The sequence below is a fragment of the Schistocerca serialis genome, chromosome 1, assembly GCF_023864345.2.
Source record: "Schistocerca serialis cubense isolate TAMUIC-IGC-003099 chromosome 1, iqSchSeri2.2, whole genome shotgun sequence".
NCBI lineage: Eukaryota > Metazoa > Arthropoda > Insecta > Orthoptera > Acrididae > Schistocerca > Schistocerca serialis.
The window spans coordinates 488,930,214-488,948,329 of NC_064638.1; the positions used below are offsets into that span (position 1 = coordinate 488,930,214).

The following is an 18,116-nucleotide window of genomic DNA, read 5'->3' on the forward strand; positions in this document are numbered from 1 at the left end:
ATCTATCCTTCAGCAATTTTCTGTAGCATCACATTTCAAAAGCTTCTATTTTCTTGTTCAAAATGTTCATCGTTAATGTTTCACTTCAAATGGTTCAAATGGCTCTGTGCACTATGGGACTTAACATCTGAGGTCATCAGTCCCCTAGAACTTAGAACTACTGAAACCTAACTAACCTAAGAACATCACACACATCCATGCCCGAGGCAGGATTCGAACCTGCGACCGTAGCGGTCGCGTGGTTCCAGACTGTAGTGCCTAGAACCGCTCGGCCACAACGGCCGGCTGTTTCACTTCCTTACAAGGCTACGCTCCTGCCAAATACCTTCAGAAAAGATATCGTCACACTTACATTTATTTTAGATTTCAACAAACTTCTTTTTCTCAAAACCATTTTTCTTGCAATTGCCATTTTGCACTTGATACACTCTCCACTATGGCCATCAGTCATTCTGCTGTCAAAATAGCAAAACTCAATACTACTTTGAGTATTTGAATTGCTAATCTACTTCCCTCAGCATCGTTTCATTTAATTCGACTACATGCCATTACCAATGTGCTGATGTTCATTTTATAATCTTTTTTCAAGACACTTCCATTCCATTCAACTGCTCTTCCAAGTCATTTGCTGTTTTTAATTGCAAAGTCAGCCACAGACCTCAAAGATTTGATTTCTTCTTCCTGAATGTTAGTTCCTTTTCCAATTTTTCCCCCAGTTTCCGTATCGCATGTTCTGAATACAGAATGAATAACGTCGAGGACGCACTACAATGCTACCTACTCAGTTCTCAACCTCTGCCTACTTTCCGTTCAAAAAATGGCTCTGAGCACTATGGGACTCAACTGCTGAGGTCATTAGTCCCCTAGAACTTAGAACTAGTTAAACCTAACTAACCTAAGGACATCACAAACATCCATGCCCGAGGCAGGATTCGAACCTGCGACGGTAGCGGTCTTGCGGTTCCAGACTGCAGCGCCTTTAACCGCATGGCCACTTCGGCCGGCTACTTTCCGTATCCAAAGACTCTTACAATTACACTTTGGTCGTTTGTACCTGTCTACAGCAGGCAGCTCCTACTTCTTCTGATGGTACTGCCACTAGGAACTTCACGCAGTTCGAAAATGGTTCAAATGGCTCTGAGCACTATGGGACTTAACTTCTGACGTCATCAGTCCCCTAGAACTTAGAACTACTCAAACCAAACTAACCTAAGGACATCACACACATCCATGCCCGAGGGAGGATTCGAACGTACGACCGTAGCGGTCGCGCGGTTCCAGACTGTAGTGCCTGGAACCGCTCGGCCACCCAGGTCGGCGCACTTCACGCAGTACCCGCTTGTTTGGCTAATAAACACTTGTCAGCTAAGGAATGGGGCATTCCTCTCAGCGGCACCGCCGGTTCCAGGGAATCCTGCAGTGTGTCAGCAAAAGGCTGGGAGACCAGTGAAAGTGGAGTGAGCGGTCCCCACCGCAAACACAGTGGCCACTGCCCACTGATCACAGAATCGCCACAGCCACTGCCCACTTGCATAACGGAGTTGACGCCCATTCCGGTTGCACGGCTTCTTTCTGTTCTCTGCTCTCGCCGCACCTGTTTCGCAAACCGTTATTCCGGGTGCAACAGCTGCTGTCATAAACTGGAAACAAATTGAACCACTCATTCACATTTCCCTTTTAACGGAGGAAATGACAATTCAGTCACCAAATTCAGGTTAAAATTTAGAAATTCACAGATTACGTTTTTCATTTTTATTAAACGTCAATATTATCTTCATCAGACGCGTTTTCATACCAATGTCAATGTGTAACATAGCATTTCGAAAACATATAGCCAATATCAGGTGCTCATTTACTAATTATACACAATTTTGTCTAATTACATTTGCAAAGTGTGTGACATTAGCTTAGCGATCGCTGCGCCACTTATGTAGACTGAATGGTCTGCAATTTTTACGTTGTTCGCTAACTGTAACACCTTCTAAAGTTTTCACGCTAATGAAGGCCGTAGAAACATGATCTTTCCCGAAAGTACTTTTGACCGAAAAGCGACTCTGGTATCTGGGGCCCAAGGTTTTAGTTAATCCTGCCTCTGCGTCGTTAGGGTGATATGTCCATAGAAACTTTCATCTCTAAAACATATTTCTTTACATATCACCAAGAAGTGATATACCGATTTTCACAGATTTAATTTTAAATGTTTTTAAATACCGAAATATTTTCGTAAAAATTTTCGCCCCCCATTTCACCCCCTGAGGAGCTGAGTTTGCGAAAGCGGTGAAACACGTAATTTTTTTTATTTCTTTGAGTTTCCAAAAGCAGTGAAACGAGTAATTTTTTAATTTCTAACAAAGAAATCAAATACAAATTTTCAAAGACTTAGCTTCAAAAAGGCTTGCTTAGAGAAATATTCGCATAAAAACTTTATACCCTATTTCATCCCCATAGGTGTTGAATGTCCAAACAATGAAACACGTATTTTTTAATTTCTAATCGAGAAGCCAAATTTAAATTTTCATGTATTTTGCTTTAAAAACACTTTCATAACGAAATATTTTCATGAAACATTTCATCCCCTTAGGGGTTGAAATTCTTAAAAAAACTGAAACACGAATTTTTTATTTGTAACTGAGAAGTGAAATACCAATTTTCACTGATGTAGCTTAAAAATACTTTATTCTTTACTAATGATTTATTTTCGAAAACATTTTCATCCATTATTTCACCCCCATTGGCATTAAATTTTCAAAAATTCTGAAACAATTTTTTTATTTCTGACCAAGAAACCAAATACCAATTTTCGTAGGTCTATCTTCAAAATTGCCTTAATAGTGACATATTTTCAAAAAGCTTTTCATCCCCTTTTTCACCCCCTTAGGTACGAAATTTCGAAAAGTTCATTCTTAGCGACGCCTAGAGTATAAGATCAATTCCGTCTCCAAATTTCATATTTCCATCCTTGGCGACTTGGGTTCCGTGATGATGACTCAGTCATTCAGCACATTGCATTTTACATATACAGATTTTGTTGTTGTTGATTATGTTGAAGGCAGGTGGTGAATTTGGTTCATCCTACATATAAAATTTCTGTAAGAGAAGCTGTAAGGCAACGAAGTTTTTCTTTCGTTTTTCAAAGGCTTCTCTACGGTACGGTTTTAGTGTCATTAAGAACATAAACTCTTCCTAATTTCTTGAGTGTTTTCAACAATAAAATAATATCTATTAACACATTATACACGATATGTAAGAAAAGTTTACTATATATTAATATTGGTCGTTATATATTTTAAATATAATAACATCTGTTTTCAGGTGTAATTTCCTAATAATATAGCGTCCTTTGTCGGTTCCAAGACTTCCCTTATAGGCACATGCGTAAGTGTAACCATTGTTTTCATTAATGGTATGTGGTCTATGGGTCAGAAATGAAACCCATTTTCTTACTAGACGTAAGTTAACGCTAATTTCTGCTAGTATAAGAGGTATCTCCGTTTCACAGCATGATTCTACCGTCGATGGGTTATAGTTGTTTTTGAGGCGGAGAATACATGAGCGAGCATGAAAAACGATGTAAACACCACATTCAGGATGATCAGCGTACCAAACTACCGGTCGTTGATCCGTCGCACGGTTTCGAACCGACTCTGGGTCACTTCCTCGTCTCGCCAGCGAGCACGCACCGCTTTATACTACAGAATCCAATCTATTATAAGACTGGGAAGTCTTTCGCGATGGAGTATTGGGATAAATGTTCTCAGTTGTCTCAACGCGTCCAGTTCGCATAAAATCCCAAGCTTCGGGTGAATGCCTCACTCATTGTCTTCTGGGGCTGTCTTTGGGATTCGTACCAGAGTGAATTGACAGGACTGCCGGATGTACATAGCCTAGGTAAGGGTAGTGGAAATGGTTGCAGATTTGAGACACAGAAGAAACACAAATTGGCAGTCAGAATTAGTCCCTGACGACAATAATGCAGGCATTCGTCACAGGCTTGGCCTTTTATCCGAATTTGACGCGGAAAGTACACCGATCTCTTTTTATCCAATGTCTAAAGCAAATTAACTACACAGAGCCAACGAAAGTTCATCACCTAACCCCGTTGGCTCGCCCTATAACGACAGGATTAGCATACATGTTTAATCAGACAAAATAATGTGTAATTCGTAGATCACCACACGATGAAGGGGTACTTTGGTGAAACACGTAGTGCCAAATTGAACATTGGTATTAAAACCTGACTAGAGCGCAAAATGTGTAAGTCAGATGCGAACCTCATTCATTTCCATATAACATGGATAAATTCATTCCTCTGTAGAGCACAGGGAAACTGATCCTTTTTACGACACTCATTGCATAAGGAACACTGTTTATGTGTTCGTGATTTGTAACACGTGACATAAGTGGAACGCCGAGTGCATACAAAGAAGAGCAATAAGAGTGGTTCCAGGTTTACTTGACACACAACTAGTCTACAAAAATTTCGGGAACTCCTCACCTCCGAAAAAACTAAGAATATTCGTTACGGATAAGGGGTTAAATACACAAAGGAAAAATGCCCTGTCGGAGAAAGTGACGGAAAGAAAATCTAACACTCGTTACGGTTAAACATGTCCTTTACCACGTACTTTTCAATAACTTCGGTAGAAAAGTTTGAAAGGTATCTATGCTGTCGTACTTCGCACTTTTTCTTTTTATGTGTATGACAGTGTCACCTTCTATGGCATGCAGAAGAATCAGTTAACTCAGTAGCACGAAGGAAATTTTCCAATATAATCGTCGGCACCATGACTCGTGCTCGTATATTTCACGGAGGACTGAATTTTCTTTGTGCACCTTGGGAAATGCGTGTGCTTGTATATCAGCAGTTCTTTGAAGGAAGCACTTCACAGTGAGAGAGAAACTCTCGTCCTAAGGCTCGTGGATGTACACCATTGGCCATTAAAATTGCAACTCCAGAAACGGCAACAAATAATATCCTTTTATTTATTGTGCAAATACAGTACAATAAGAAGAATAAAAATGCATATACAGCATAGTAGGAAGAATATATGGCTGACCGTGTTAGAGATCTGAGGCTATGAAGGATGCGAAACTTAGTATGGAGAACTACTTCTCTTCTCCTTCGGCATGCAGTGATCAGATGCTTTCATTGGGTGACAGACCTCGTGATGGTGTTGGCTAGGGCAACAGTCGAAAGCTGTATGGAGGCAGGTCAGAAAAGCACGGGCATTCTGCAAATAAGAGGTGGTGACGTTACATAGGCAGTGACACATTACACAGTCATGCTAAGAGTTGAATTTCAAAGAAAGAACGATGATGATGATGATGATGAATACGATCTAATACTTCTTCCTTGGAGACTCCACAAGCAGATACGTCCATCATGAAGCTTTACACAGAATGTGACCTCCTCTGAAAAGACGACTTTCTACCACTTCTGTGTTGTGGTCTGTTGTGCACTTCACCGTCGGCGTGCCTCTCGCACTGCGATACCGTGTCAAGGGAAAACCCAACATTGATCGCCTTGCTGACAGTATGTAGGGTACAGACGTCGGTCGTACTGTGTAGGTATTTGTCTTCCTGCAAACAGCCCCATTTCTTGATTCGAGGTACGTAAAGTTGGGATACGATCCTGCACGGCCGATTTCGGCACTAATAGCGTGAGACTATGGAGATCCTGCACGACCCTCCTGAACACATCGATTCTTTATTCGCGTGACCGTCCTGAGATCCAGTCTATAGTCGAGTCGGCATAAGCTGATCCCTGACACTACCAGTGGGCAGGGCGCCGCAGATTCACGCGCCTACTTCAACCAATCACATAACGTGATTTTCTAAACGTGTCTGTGGCAACGCCGCAGTGTTTGTCGTTGCTGTATAGTCGATTATTAGTTGCGCCTGCACCCGTTTTGTCAGGGATCTTATTATACCGACTTGACTGTAGCACTAGGAGCAATACCAAGGAACGATAACCCACAGTCTCAGTAGGGTATGATGTTGCCGCTGTCAAACTCCGATACCAGGTGGTAGACATTTCTCCTTCTTACAATAAGCATAACGCGATCTTCTCAACAAACCACATTCAAGCCCAATTTCAGAATGACACAAGTGCTGTGTAATCTTTCCTCCATTATCTGGTTGCGCTGAAATGTTAATGATTTGCATATCCAAGCGTGTAACACACATCACGCCAATTTGATGTTTCTTACGCTTAGATGTCACCTTTGTGGCGTTGAGGTTTTAATCGCCAGAAGTGTATAACCAGTTGATGCGGCTATAACCTTGATATAGTTTTAATCTGAATAGGGGCATTTTTGTCTGGAACTCATTAACTGCGTCTAAAATTATTTAAAGCTGCGATTCCGGCAATGAAGCTTCCTCGTGTCGACGACCCAGAGCAGCAGAGACAAGTAGTAGGTTTGCGGTTTGGAGCTGTGGTGTTTTGCTCGGCCCGCACTTCCGCGGCGCTTCTCCCAGACTCGTTTTAAGGCGCAGTGCGCAATGTAGCGTCCAGCACCCAGCGTCCTTTCACTGCGGGCTCCTCTTCGTAAACCTGGTATGGTGACGATCAGGAATGGTCTGGCCAAGGCCGACTAGCACCGTTAAGTAACTGCTCCCACAGACATGAACTCATCGATATTCTGTTCTTTATCAATGTTGCACGTAAATATGAGACTAGCGAAAGGCGAACAAGGGAGGCTTCGACCGATCAGATTTCTGGTAAGACATTGCCTTTCACTCTTTCAACTATCGGTAACTGACAGACACTACTGCACATTGTGTCTCGTATTTATTGTATGTATTAATAAATATATGACTAGAATGAGAAAGAGATGAGTTATGTACACTACTGTGATTTACCGATCTAACAGCCCAGAACGACGTAACGTCTTCGGATCGGCCAGGTAGGATAAAGCACTTACCAGATCCTTACTATAAGATGTATTCCTATCATCAGTAGGATCCTACTCTGCAGTGGAAGTGACAATACAGGTCATTAATGGAATTGTTACTTATTTTTTACACCGAGACGCAGGTAACATCTTCCAATCTTTCTTCCATCTTTCCTTTCTTTCTAGTACTCTTTCTTTTTTCAAGTTGTCTTTTCCTTTCTTCTATCCATGTTGCTCCTGGCTTCTTAACTTTCTCCATTGAGAGCCATCTAAATTTTAGTATTTTATTCTTAATAATATTTTCTTCTGCTATATACGAGGCTTTGATACTACTTCTTTTTGTGACATAGTGGCTGTACTTAGTTTGAAAGCTAGACTGTAGGTTCAGCAACACAATATGGAAAACACTGATTTTATACGTTCTGAAGGTGCATGCCTTCATCAGAACAAATATCAGTACACAAGAATCTCCTTCGCACGGGGTACATCCTTGTACGTTCATCCATGAAAACTGTCCACAGTAGTGTCACTATTGTACACAGGTAAGAAAGGAAAAAAACCACACAAAGTCAATAAAATTATAGTTGTAACTTCCCTTGTAACCATGTTCTCTTCTTAAAACGTAGCTCACAAGTATCTATGCTACATCGCAAATAAATCAGTATATACTGTGATCAAAAGTATCCGGACACCTGGCTGAAAAAGACAAGTTCATGGCGCCCTCCATCGGTAATGCTCGAATTCAATATGCTGTTGGCCCACCCTTAGCGTTGCTGACAGCTTCCACTCTCGCAAGCAGACGTTCAGTCAGGTGCTGGAAGATTTCTTGGGGAATGGTAGCCCATTCTTCACGGAGTGCTGCACTGAGGAGAGGTTTCGATGTCGGTCGGTGAGGCCTGGCAGTAAGTCGGCGTTCCAAAACATCCCAAAGGTGCTCTGTAGGATTCAGGTCAGGACTCTCCGCATGCCAGTCCATTAAGGGATGTTATTGTCTTGTAAGCACTCCGCCACAGGCCGTGCATTACGAACTGGAGCTCAATCGCGTTGAAAGATCGCCATCCCCAAATTGCTCTTCAGTGTAGGCCTGTGCTGCGATAGTGCCACGAAAAACAACAAATGGTGCAAGCTCCCTCCATGAAAAACACCACCACACCATAACACCACCGCCTCCAAATTTTACTGTTGGCACTACACAAGCTGGCAGAAGACGTTCACTGGACACTCGCCATACCTACACCCTGCCATCGAATTGCCACATTGTGTAACGTGATTCGTCACTCCACACAAAGTTTTTACACTGATCGTCCAATGTTTACGCTCCTTACATCGGGCGTCGTTTGGCATTTACCGGCGTGATGCGTGGCTTATGAGCAGCCGCTCGACCATGAAATCCAAGTTTTTTCACCTCCCGCCTAACTGTCCTGATACAGCTTGGAATTCCTGTGTGATGGTCTGGATAGATGTCTGCCTGTTACACGTTACGACCCTCTTCAACTGTCAGCGGTCTCTGTCAGTCAACAGACGAGGTCGGCCTGTATGCTTTTGTGCTCTATGTGTCCCTTCACGTTTTCACTTCACTATCACATGGGAAACAGCGGGCCTGGTGATGTTTAGGAGTGTGGAAACCTAGCGTACAGACGTATGACGCAAGTGACACCCAATAACCTGACCACGTTCGAAGTCCGTGAGTTCCGCGGAGTGCCCCATTCTGATCTCTCACGATGTCTAACGACTACTGAGGTCGTTGATATGGAGTACCTGGCAGTAAGTGACTGCACAATGCACCTAATATGAAAAACGTATGTTTTTGGGAGTGTCCGAATACTCTTGATCACATAGTGTATATTAAGCGTGAACGCTCCTCCATTAGAATAACACTTCCGGACGTTAACGCATGACAAAGACACTATGTGCTGTGAGGACTTTGGGTGAATGAATCTGAGTGTATTTACGTAATGAAGATTTTTGTGTGTAGATATTTCCGGTGATGAAGCCATGTACCTTCCAAATGCGTTAAACTAGTTCCTTTACATTATATGTGACTGATTCTACGTTTTAACTTTCAAATCTTTCCATATCTCTGTAACCCATCTATTATTGGCTTAATTGTACAGAAATACAGGGATATTTGTCTCGTTATCCCGTTCTCATTCATTCGATAGAGGTGTCCAGAGGAGATTAACCATCAGTTTGCCATTATTTCTGATATTTTCTGAGTGTTTTTGTATTATGTTATTACTTTTCATTTTCTAACTATGCGTAGTTTGTATTGCAGCCATTCTTTTTTTTCGAATAACCTGTCTTCCAAGTCCTGTCTCGCTTACAGTTCATGTTTAAGCATTCATATGTATACATTCTGACCTAATCACTGTGGTACAGTGCTTTAGTTTTGTGCTTCTCGACATGCCTTTCGTGTTGTAGTGTTTTAGTTACACAATCTTCATATTACAAATTCCTACATCTACCGATATTTTATCGTTCTTTTCCTAGATATTTCTGCTACATTGTTTTTGAAAGTAATTTTTAATTTGTTGTTAGAAATGTCGGATTGCTTAGACTACAGTCGCCTCGTAAGAGCCCAACTCAATGGCTGAGAACGCTAAACTGATAGAGTGGAACCACCTCAGAGGTACCTGCATCCATTAATTATCTTGATCATGTTGAGCTTAATGATGAACGAAAACCACTTCAGCTGAATTATTACACTTTTACTTACCTGAAGATGTTCTACAAACGGCTGTAGCACTATATATATATATATATATATATATTGTAGTTATACAGCTGAGGTGGTTTTCATTAATTCATTGATCATGGTGGAACGAAATTTTTACCACCACAATTTTCCTGACAAAGGCAGGAAGATCGTCGCAAACAGTTCTGTATCCCAGTTTCGTAACTAAATTTCAAGATAAATGCATATAACACTTAAGACAGAGTGGTGTGTATCCATCTTCACGTGTAAACGTTTGTAAACCCACTCTTTTTGACAACAAGACCGACCCACTGATAACAGAGGCACGAAATGAAAGACGAGACATTCCTTTTCTACCTGAAGTCTTCGAAGCGGAACTCAGTGAAAATCTTTTGCTGCTGGTCAGACAAATTTTCGATAATAACAGCCTCTGCAAAACAGCAGTCAAAACAAATAAAAAAATACAAAAGAATATTTCGTTGCAACCGTTCCCGTAGAAATAGATGTTGAAAGCGGGTAGAATTGTGGACACAAAAAAGTAACAGATTTGGCTTTAGCGAGTTATCATTAGCCTAACACTTCCCACGAAGCGGAGGTGCGCGTTAGTGCTCTCACGTTGGGGGTAAATTGCGACCTATTCAGTATTATTCTCTTTAGTAATTGCCCTGTGATCAGCTCTGTGGTTGCAGTTCCGTCTGAAAAGCCATTAACATAGGTCTGTTATTAGCTAGTAACGCCAAGAATACAGCATCAAGTCTGGAAAATTGTGAGCGCACGCCTGGTGAAAGCAGTTTCCCGGTTAGCATTCCGCGGGTGCGGCCAAACACGGCAGGGTCACGCTTTCTGCGCCCCCATCGCGTGCGGAAAACGCGATGTGGGAAGAAAAGCACTCGTCAGCCTGGCGCTGGGCGCGACTGACAAGCTACAACTACGTGCCGTTCCGGGACTCGAACCCGGAACGTCGGGAGTCACAGTCCAATGCGTTCATCTGGCAACAAAATTAGTTCATCACTCAGCTCACGTTCTATTACTAAAACGTGATAAATTGTAATGCAATTGAGTTTTTTTCAGAGTAAAATCCAAGAAATGTACCTGCCAAATGTGCAGAACGAATCCGATCTCCTTATCTAGCGGAATAGCGCAGTGGTTAGCATAGTGGAATCGCATTCGGGAGGACGACGTTTCAAACCCATATCCGACCATCCGGATTTAGGTTTTCCGTGATTTTCCTAACTCGCTTAGGGCAACTGCTGGGATGGTTACTTTGAAAGGGCACGTCCTATTTCCTTCTCCATCCTTCCAAAAAACGAGTTGGTGCTCCGTCTCCAATGTCGCACACTGGCAAAATGTCGAAAGTTGTTCAGGGATATTTTCTGAGTACTTCGGTATAAGAGACCCATGGGCTCCAGTGGTTCGCTACAGAGTAGTAATGTAAATATTATTCTGTTTGTTACCCCCATTACCTTTGTTTCTTTGACAATACCTTAACAATACTGTAAACGCTTCTAATACGCTATCACCAAGAGATACAAAATAAGAACACAGCGTACGGTTGCTGCTGGGTGACCTTCTACAGATGCAAGGGTACTGTAATACAATCAGACCAGAAGAACTACGTACCACGAAGCACTTATTAGAATGCGACGGAATCTGGTAGATGTGATGTACATTTACAGACAAACAAATTATTACAGTTTCGGAAAAACTGGATGATTAATTCAAGAGAAAGACCTTCAGAAATTGAGCAAGTCTGCAATATGTTGGTCTACCTCTGGCCTTTACGAAAGCAGTTATTCGGCTTGACATTGATAGAGTTGTTGGATGTCCTCTTCATGATATCGTGCTAAATTCTATCCAGTCGGCGGGTTTTTTATTTTATTTTTATTTTACTTATATTGACGCAACCCGCCACGAATTCCTCTCCTGTGCTAACCTCTTCATCTTAGAGTACCAATTGTAGCCTACGTCCTCAATTATAGCCTACGTCCTCAATTATTTACCGGACGTATTCCAATATCCGTCTTCCTCTACAGTTTTTGCCCTCTACAGCTCCCTCTAGTACCATGGAAGGCAGTCCTGATGTCTCAACAGATGTCCTATCAACCTGTCCCTTCTCCTTGTCAGTGTTTTCCACATATTCCTTTCCTCCCTAATTCTGCTCAGAACCTCCACATTCCTTACCTTATCAGTCCATCTAATTTTCAACATTCGTCTATAGCAGCACTCTCAAATGCTTCGATTTTCCTGTTCTGGTTTTCCCACCGTCTATGTTTCGCTACCATACAACGCTGTATGCTCCAAACGTACATTCTAAGAAATTTCTTCCTCAAATTAAGGCCTATGTTTGATACTAGTAGGCTTCTCTTGACCAGAAATTACCTTTTTTTTCAGTGCTAGTTTGCTTTTGGCGTTCTTCTTCCTCCGTCCTTCATCGGCTGGCGCGGTAGATCGTCAAAATCCTGAGCTGGTTGGAAGGCCCCGCCTCTAATGCTCCAAAAGTTCTCAATTTGGGAGAGAACCGGCGTCCTTGCTTTTTTTTTTTTCTTCTTAGAACATATGTTAAGATTTCTTATTGTGTCACGATCGATTTCGGGACTACCAGCCCCATCCTTAGACACAATTTTTCAAGTCTCAAGTTATCATACGACTTCGTAGCAGCTTTCATCACCATGTAACGTTTAAATATACTAAAGTATGGTTGCAGCGAGAGCACCTCAGCACTGCGTTGCTGCAACTCTCTTCTGTTGAATTCAGTGAACTAAAAAAAAGGGTTGCATATCGACCAACTCTTCATCAGCAAATCTATCCATACTACTGCGTATTACAATTAACCCGAAGCTGACATTGCAGGAGAAACAAACGCGAAGCAGACCTGAGCAATACTGAATATGTGTTTGAGAGCGAAAAGTACAGCGTCCATTACTGCTGTCAGTAGCAAGTATCGTGTGTGAATGTAATAAGTTTGCTTCCAACACACCGTCGAAATGTTTTCATTGCAACACAGCTACAAAGATAACGAAAGGTTTTTTTCTGTAACGAACCACTCTGGACCCCGGTTTACTTATACTAAAATCCAAAATACCCGTATACGATTTCCGAAGTTTCGTCGGAGGAGTTCGGCTGCAACTTGACAATGTTAATTTCATTGAGAGAGAAAGACGTCTTACATCATGCCAACAATTTTCTTTAAAAAGGTGATATTGAGGATACGGTAACAGATGGGTAGTTGAAATTTACAAAGCGAAATGGCTACGTTCATTAACAATAAATCATTATTATCTGCTCTCTGACTGTCAGGCCTTCTTGCTGAGACATTTTATCAGGGGCTTGTGCTACACTGAGCGCAGTATGGATAATTATTCTTTCTTGTGCAATAAGAGAATCGCTCGCTGATTTCTTTACCTGCCCGCAATTAGTATCGCCAGAAGCTATGCCATCATACGGTTTCTGTAATAGAAAATATAGCTGTTAGCAATTCTTGCACGCTAATAATGGTTGATCTGTAGCTAAATGATTCTTTTCGTATTCCATATCAGAATGAGTCGTGCACATCAGCTGTGGAATACATTGCTAAAAAAGGTACATTCCCGGGCTATCTGCTTTGTCCAAAAGGAACTAAAATGAGTATCCACGCCGTGTTCAGCACTGTTAACCCTATTCTATGAGAACTGTGGACCATATTGTGTTTAAAAAAAGACTGAGGAAGAACATTGGCAATGACAAGTAACAGAAACACGTGACTAAGTGTAACAGTTTCCTGTGATTACCAGCGAACGACTGTTCTAGGTCAAGGTTTAAGAACCGTATAAAGCTGATGTTTAGGAAACGCATAAAGCTAAGCTGTTTGTCCCTGCCGGACACAGAAGGCGAAGGACTGGAAGCTCATCAAACAGATATGATCTTCCGCAGCCTTCTGCCGGGACCACTTAGCTGATTGCCCCGCCGTTTCAGTAAACGATAGGGAGGTTTGTTGTCCCTTCTCCAATTGCACCGGCTTCGAGCGAAGGTTGCGAGCCACTCATTATATTAGTATACCTAAGCAGCGTATGACGTCACATCCAGTACGAAACGGTTCGGTTTGAAAAAAAAAAAAACGATGGACAAGCAAAGGTACATCGCTGTTTGGATTTTGACAAATGTGCCTCTATCCGAAGCAGTGAACAGGCAACATTTTATTTCCAAAATATTTATTTTAACAGTCTCAGCTGCAGTTTTCTACGCAAGACTTAAGGAATGATTAATACAGTAACTGAACATAGCTTTTGGAGTGACTTCTCAAATTTTTCTTTATACCCATATACATCTACCCATATACATCACATTTAAGTGCCTGGCAGAGAATTCATCGAACCACCTTAAGAATTCTCTTTTATTCCAATCTCATATAGCACGCGGAATGAACGAACATCTATATTTTTCCGTACGAGCTCTGATTTCCCACATTTTATTGTGGTGATTGTTTCTCCCTATGTAGGTCCGCGTCAAAAAAATATTTTCGCATTCGGAGGAGAAAGTTGGTGATTGGAATTTCGTGAGAAGATTCCGTCGCAACGAAAAAGGACTTTCTTTTAATGATGTCCAGCCCAAATCCTGTATCATTTCAGTGACACTCTCTCCCATATTTCGCGAAAATACAAAACGTGCTGCCGTTCTTTGAACTATTTCGATGTACTCCGTCAGTCCTATCTGGTAAGGATTCCAGACCGCGCAGCAGTATTCTAAAAGAGGACGGACAACAGTAGTGTAGGCAGTCGCCTCTGTAGATCTGTTACATTTTCTAAGTGTCCTGCCAATAAAACGCAGTCTTTTGTTAGCCTTCCCCACAACATTTTCTGTGTGTTCCTTCCAATTTAAGTTGTTCGTAATTGTAATTTCCAGGTATTTAGTTGAAATTACGGCCTTTAGATTTGATCGTGTAACCGAAGTTAAACGAATTCTCTTTTGCACTCATGTGGATGACCTCACGCTTCTCGTTATATAGGGTCAACTGCCACTTTTCGCACCATTCAGATATTTTTTTAAAATCTTTTCGCAATTTGTTTTGACCTTCTGATGACTATATTAGTTGATACACGACAGCGTCATCTGCAAACAACCTAAGACGGTTGCTCAGATTGTCCCCAAAATCGTTTATAAAGATAAGAAACAGCAAAGTGCCTATAACACTTCTGTTTTAATCGATGACTTTCCGTCAATGGCTACGTCTCTGACAGGAAATCACAAATCCAGTCACATACCTGAGACGATATTCCATAAGCAAGCAATTTCACTACAAGCCGCTTCTGTGGTACAGTGTCAAAAGCCTTCCGGAAGTCCAGAAATACGGAATCGATCTGAAATCCCTTGTCAATAGCATTCAACACTTCATGCGAATAAAGAACTTGTTGTGTTTCACAAGAACGATGTTTTCTAAGTCCATGTTGACTGTGTGTCAATAGACCGTTTCCTTCGAGGTAATTCATAATGTTCGAACACAATGTATGTTTCAAAATCCTGCTGCATATCGACGTTAATGAAATGGGCCTGTAATTAAGTGGATTACTCCTACTACCTTTCGTGAATATTGGTGTGACTTGCGCAACTTTCCAGTCTTTGGGTACGGATCTTTCGTCGAGCGAACGGTTGTATATGATTGTTAAGTATGGAGCTAATGCATCAGCATACTCTGAAAGGTACCTAATTGGTATACCGTCTGGACCAGAAAACTTTCCCGCGTCCGGCTGATTTAGGTTTTCCGTGATTTCCCTAAATCGCTCCAGGCAGATGCCTGGATGGTTCCTTTGAAAGGGCACGGCCGACTTCCTTTCCCGTCGTTCCCTAATTCAATAAGACCGATGACCTCGCTGTTTGGTCTCTTCCCCCTAACAACCCAACCCCAACCCAGAAGACTTGCTTTTAATAAGTGATTTAAGTTGCTTCACTACTCCGAGGATATTTACTTCTACGTTACTCATTTTGGCAGCTGTTCTTGATTCGAATTCTGCAATATTTACTTCATCTTCCTTTGTGAAGGCATTTCGGAAGGCTGTGTTCAGTAACTCTGCTTTGGCGGCATTGTTTTCGATAGTATCTCCTCCATTGCTGGACCGAGCGAGGTGGCGCAGTGGTTAGACACTGGACTCGCCTTCGGGAGGACGACGGTTCAATCCCGCGTCCGGCCATCCTGATTTAGGTTTTCCGTGATTTCCCTAAATCGCTCCAGGCAAATGCCGGGATGGTTCCTTTCAAAGGGCACGGCCGACTTCCTTCCCCGTCCTTCCCTAATCCGATGAGACCGATGACCTCGCTGTCTGGTCTCCTTCCCCGAAATAACCAACCAACCAATCCTCCATTGCTATCGCGCAGAGAAGGAATTGATTGTTTCTTACTGCTAACATACTTCACATATCATCAGAATCTCTTTGGATTTTCTGCCAGTTTCGAGACAAAATTTTCCTTGTGGAAACTGTTACAAGCATTTCGCATTGAAGTCCGCGCTAAATTTCGAGCTTCTGTAAAAGATCGCCAGTCTTCGGGATTTTGCGTCTGTTTGAATTTGGCATGTTTGTTTCGTTGTTTCTGCAACAGTGTTCTGACCCTTTTTGTGTACCAAGGACTCCAATTACTCTTGACACTGATGCGGCATTGGGATAACTCTGAGTCCTGCACAATGCAATATCCAGCCCATCTTTTTCCAGCTACTGTGGAATATCTTTTGAAATATCCACTGCATTATTTCGTGATATAAACAGCCCGATGTATAAAAGCCTAAGAAGGATTCTAGAAATCACGCAATGTTGTCTTCTATGCGGGCGTATCTAATTATTTGGCTCATTTGGATAGTTATTCTTTCATCGGGAGTGCTGTCTAAAATGTAGTCTTTTTTGTAACTTGTTTTAATGACTTAATGATATCCAGATCTAAAAGAAAAGAAAGCACTGACAAATGTTTATTTAACTAGATAACCTATACTGAAAATATTTAATGTTTGACATTCCTCAAATTTTACTTGAATAAAAAGGTAACGTGAATTGAGATGTTTAAAATTTATATTTATACATGATAACACATTAGAGTTTCAAATATGACGCACTACAATTTATTCCTGACGTTCAACTTACATGCGAAAGCGACGTGTGAAAATTTGCGCCTGACCAGGACTCGAACCCGGATTTCCCGCCTAACGGTAGCAGTCGTCTTACCATTTCGGCTGTCCGAGTTCGATCTCCGGACTGACCCAAATTTCCGCATGTCACACACCTATTTATTTTTGCTTATACATTATTAAGTCATTTAGCCACACTTGCACATCTCGTGAATGAAGCAAGGAATGCAATGAATATACTGACTACTAAAAAAAAATCCGGGGAGGTGTGAGTAGGACTTGCACACCGAGGTTCCGTACAAACTTAACTACATATACAGATAGTTCATCCATTCCGGGGATCGAGAATCTCCAAGATTTGTGCCTGTTATCGATATTGATACTGGCAAGACATCGGTGCCGGGAAATCCAAGGCTTTAGAGTATGTTTTATTTTTAAGTTTTATGTCTGCCACTTACCGGTAGATGACAATGCCGCCATTTTCATTTTCACAGAGATGGTTGACAAATTCTTCATATTTCAGCCAATTTACCATGAAATACTTATAGATTATACACGCAAAATTTTCTGAAAATTAGTCCTGTAGTAAGGTAAAGCATTTCAAAATCTGTACAATAGCTCCCCAGATTAGCCAGGACATACAAAAAGAAGCGAACTGTAGACCAGTTTGTACAGGGTGTAACGGGTACAAGTGCAAATATTTCTATTGGTGACTGAGGACAGCCGCGAGGGATTAGCCGAGGCGCTACAGTCTGAAACCGCGTGACCGCTACGGTCGCAGGTTCGAATCCTGCCTCGGGCATGGATGTGTGTGATGTCCTTAGGTAAGTTCGGTTTAAGTAGTTCTAGGTTCTAGGGGACTGATGACCTTCGAAGTTAAGTCCCATAGTGCTCAGAGCCATTTGAACCATTTTTTTGATTAGCCGAGCGATCTGAAGCGCTGCTGTCATGGACTGTGCGGCTGGTCCCGGCGGAGGTTCGAGTCCTCCCTCTGGCATGGGTGTGGGTGTGTGTGTTTGTCCTTAGGATAGTTTAGATTAAGTAATGTGTAAGCTTAGGGATTGATGACATTAGCAGTTAAGTCCCGTAAGATTTTACACACATTTGAACTTTTTTTTACTGAGAACGGGGCACTGAACAAAATTACATCAGCATTTACGTCATTTGCAGAATAATAGTTATAGGTATTACATGTCGTATGTGTTTTGGGTTGGGTAGCACTTCCAAATACATCGGACAAGAGAATGCCGTTAATGCTGACTTTCCCCTGGACAGCAGATCTGGTATTGAAGTGTGGGGGCGTGGACGCAAAACGGTTAGTCTATACTGGCAGCTGTAGACTACTCAGTTACGGCCGTGCAGAAAACAACAGATCGTAAAGTTTGTGATGTGTTCGTCGGAACACAGTTCAGAGAAAAAACAGCCAGGACACTGATATGTGTAT

General features: G+C 41.9%; 1 protein-coding gene across 1 annotated transcript in view; it reads right to left on the minus strand.

Moving 5' to 3' along the window:
* Positions 1-18,116, minus strand: part of LOC126473871 (chorion peroxidase-like) — a 253,336-nt gene that overhangs the window by 116,097 nt on the left and 119,123 nt on the right. The gene's annotated exons all lie outside the window — the stretch shown is intronic.